This window comes from Atta colombica, unplaced genomic scaffold (genome assembly GCF_001594045.1).
Source record: "Atta colombica isolate Treedump-2 unplaced genomic scaffold, Acol1.0 scaffold9, whole genome shotgun sequence".
NCBI classification, from domain to species: Eukaryota; Metazoa; Arthropoda; class Insecta; order Hymenoptera; family Formicidae; genus Atta; species Atta colombica.
The window spans coordinates 958920-963168 of NW_017259583.1; the positions used below are offsets into that span (position 1 = coordinate 958920).

General features: G+C 27.6%; 1 protein-coding gene across 2 annotated transcripts in view; it reads left to right on the plus strand.

The window, feature by feature from the left end:
- The window catches only part of LOC108693472 (RING finger protein 44), a 56378-nt gene that overhangs the window by 41256 nt on the left and 10873 nt on the right, over nt 1-4249 (plus strand). The gene's annotated exons all lie outside the window — the stretch shown is intronic.

Consider the following 4249-nt stretch of genomic DNA (forward strand, 5'->3'; position numbering starts at 1 on the left):
TATATATATATATATATATGTAAGCCGGTTGCAGATTGCAACACTTTTTCGATGAATTTTGGAAGGCAGCTTGCTCTCCGATTGGTTTTTACTTATCTAATCATTTACGTTCAACCGCTCTACGAGTGAGTTTCGAAATCCATTGAAAAAAAAAGTGTTGCAACTTTTCTGTAACTGGCTGTATGTCTGGTAAGCATCCTCCCCCATAAAAAATGAAGAGCACCTATGTCAGAATGAAGTGCTTTTTATGTGCTGATTGTGTGATCCAATGCCAATTTTTGTACTCGTTGTACTGGTTTAGCAGAAAATTACGATTGAATATGGGGATGCTAATTTAACATTAAGTTAATTCCTTCATTAAATTACATATAAAATAAAAAAAATTAATACAGCAAAATTATGTGCTCTTTATATGTTTTCAACATAACAAATCAAAATTAATGTAACCATGACGATTTAAAAAATATATGCCAACAAAGTTTGATACATATTATATAACATTGGTACAAGAGTACCAGTTACAATACTGTTTGTAGGCTCAAATTGTTCTTCCTTTTTCAAAAGATGCACAACAAGATTTTGAGGCTCATCCCCTTTAATTAAAAAATCACCCTCGAAGTGATTATCTTGGTGGAAAAATTTTATTGACTTTTAGAATACTTTTTGGCAAAATTTCAGCATTTCTAAAAAATTTCAATTTAATTTTAGCGATTTATAGCTGAAAAATTCATTTTTAGTAAAATTTCAGTAAAAATTTCAGAGAAATTCAACAAAATTTCAGGGAAGTTTCAGTGTAATTTCAGTTCAGTTTCAATGATTTTTCAATATGTTAGTGGAAAAATTTATTTTTAGTGAAATTTCAGCAAATTTTCAGCAATTTCACTGAAATATTTCAAAACATGAAATTTCAGCGAAATGTTTTTACCTCCTCACTAGAGTAAAGTGCCAGTTAAAATGGAAATAGCGAATTGGTTGCAGACTTAAAATATTCTTCTATTTATATGTTCTTGAAATATGCACAACGAGATTTTGATGCTTGTCCCCTTTGACCGGAAAATTACCCCTAAAGTGACCACCTACCTCCTCTCTACAAAAGTAAAGTGCCAATTAAAATGCAGATATCGAATTGGTTATGAGCTCAAATTGTTCCTCTATTCATGTGCTTTCAAAATATGCACAACGAGATTTGGTACTCATCCTCTTTGACCGAAAAGTCATCCCCGAAGTGTCCATCACTCATTGTCTCCTTATAAGAGTATGGTGCCAGTCATAAAATGGAGATAACGAATTGATTGCAAGCTTAAAATATTTTTCTATTATTCTTCGGGGGTGATTGTCCGATCAAAGGGGAGCACCAAAATCTCATTGTGCATATTTTAAGAGCAAATAAAGAAATATTTTAAGCCCAACTAATTTGGTATTGTAATATATATATATATATAAAACTTTATTAGCATGTATCACTTTATTGGCATGTATCTTACCATTACAGTTACATTAATTTTGATTTGTTATTTCGAAAGCACATAAAGGGCACATAATTTTGCTGTACTAATTTTTATTTTGCATGTAATTTAATGAAAGAGATGCTAACTGAACGTTAATCCCCACATTCAATCTGCTAACCATTCGAGCACAAAAATTGACATTAGAACACATAATTAGCACATAAAAAATCCTTAATTCTGACCAATATATAATATGTACTATCTTGATTTTTTTTGGAAAAGGGGGAAATAGCTTAACAAACATGCCGTACATATATGTAAATGTATATTAATAAATAAATGTATATTTTGTTAAGGAAAAAAAATTTTTTTTAATTGACTTAATAGTTTCCATTTTATGCTAAAAAACACTTCTAAATTTTTATCAAAAATATTAAGATTTAGAGGTTAGTGGACAACAATTTTTAAATTTTCGATTTTCCTTGGTATATCTGATGCAAAAATGGTTTAATCCAGGTTTTAAATATAATACTATATGTTTTTTTTTTGTAAACATAACGCAAACTTATTTAGTTCTATAACATATACCTTAAGAAATACAACCTAATTAATGTGGAAAAATGATCAAATTTTGAGTTCAAAATAGATTTTAGCAACGTTCAAATCATAGATCCGTCCATATCTCCCTTCAAATCGTAGGTCCGTTCACGTATGTATTCATTTTATTATCTCTCTTAATAAAGAATTTTTATTGTCAACTTGAGGCATTTAATTCGAGGATGTCAAGATCACAAAGTGATATATTTTAGAGTTTGTAAAAAAATTTTTTTCTATTCTTAAAATGATATACATACATTATAGTTTAGTTAAATGCAACTTTCGAAAGCCTTGTAAGAGAAGAAAAATTTGAAAAATCCAGAAAAATTTAAATTAAATCTTGTTCTGGGTGAACAAACTTACGATTTGAGGAAGGTAATGATTTGAATGTATGAAACCCTGCTAAAATCGACCTTGAACTAGAAATTTCATCACTTTTTTACATTAATCGGGCTATATTTTTTTAGGCGTATATCATAAAGCTAAATAAATAAATTATTGCATCGTATTGATATTCAGACCAAAAAAAATACAGTATCATATTTAAAAATCGTTCACTAGCGACTTCTTAAATATTCTAAATCTTAATTTTTAAGTAAAAATTTAGGAGTGTTCTTTTGACATAAAATAGTAACTTTTGAGCCGATTAAAAAAATTTTTCCTTAATAATCTAATATCTATTATACATACATATAATGTACAGAATGTTTGGAAAATAATGATGAATCTTTCGTATAATATATATAAGGATAGAACTAAACTGAGAACAAAAGTCATCTATCATTTTACAATTTTCGCAATAATTAACAAAATATTAATTGCTAAAAATTGCTGAAAATTGTTCTTCAATAATTTTTTTACTCAAATACTATCAACTTTACAGAAAAACTGCAAAAGATGAAAATTGTTTATTTTCTTCTCATAGAATTCTATAAATTTTTTCAAAATTTTTTATCGACTTTTTAGTACTGCATTTTATAATTTTTACCAACACGAGAAAATATGGTATTAAAAAATTCTGAAAAAATTTTTAAAAAATTCTTAGAGCTTTATTAAAAGAAAATAAATAATTTTTGTCTGTTGCATTTTTTTTGTAAAGTTGATAGTATTTGAATGAGAAATTATTGAAGATCAATTTTCGGCAATTTTTCGTAATTAATATTTCGTTAACTATTACGAAAATTATAAAATAGTAGAGGACTTTTTTTCTCAGTTTAGTCCATTCTGTTCCTATGCGAAAGATTTATTATTATTTTCCAAACATCCTATGTGCGTGCGTGTGCGTGCGTGTGTGTATAGAGAGAGAAAGAGAGAGAGGCTCCCTATTATGAGATAGGCGCCTAATATGAGAGCGGCGTTTCTGTTAAACTAATAAACGCTGTCTATTGGTTCTACCATGAATTTATTGCTCTTGGATTGAAAACTATTTAGTAGAAAATTCATTATTAGCTCATGCTTGTAGTTATTGTAAAACAAGATTTTAGAATTTAGATATTCAAATTTCAATGAGATAAGTCTTTAAATCTTGTTTTATTATTTAATAAATAAATATTTGACAATAATAAATTCTTCATATAGTGATACAGTAAGGTCGTACTAATAGAAAAATATGAGATATGTTGAATTGTTTAATTATAGAAGTTAGATTTAACGATCGTAAAACTATAATATGAGATACTTAGAGTATTTCTAATATGAAATAACCCATGCTCCTATGTGAAAATCGTTGCTAAAATATAAATGTTATTGTATAATGATAAAAAAGACAATCGGAATGAACCTCGAATGTCTATTTCTACGATGCTTGATTCCAATTACCTGAAGACGAGTTCTGGATACAATCTATCGCATGCTCACTTTTCGCACACATTGGCTGTGTTTGTTTGTATTTTAGAAACATTAAATAAAGTTTTTTTTTAATTGCAATACTGATATACTTTGCATTTATTGATTTCTCGGAGCATCTTATATTAGAAGCAATTTTTTTGTCTTCGCGATTTGCTCACTTTTTATATTTCTTTTATTTAAAAAAAAAAGAATTTGAATTAAATTTTATATAAAGCTAATTTAAAGCTAAATTATCTTAAAGCTTGTTAAATTCTCTTCAAAATAGACAATAATAGAACCTATTATTTTTTTAAATTCTGCCTATAGACTTCTAGCATTTATTCAAAATGAACTCCATATCTCATAAAAAGGGCCTT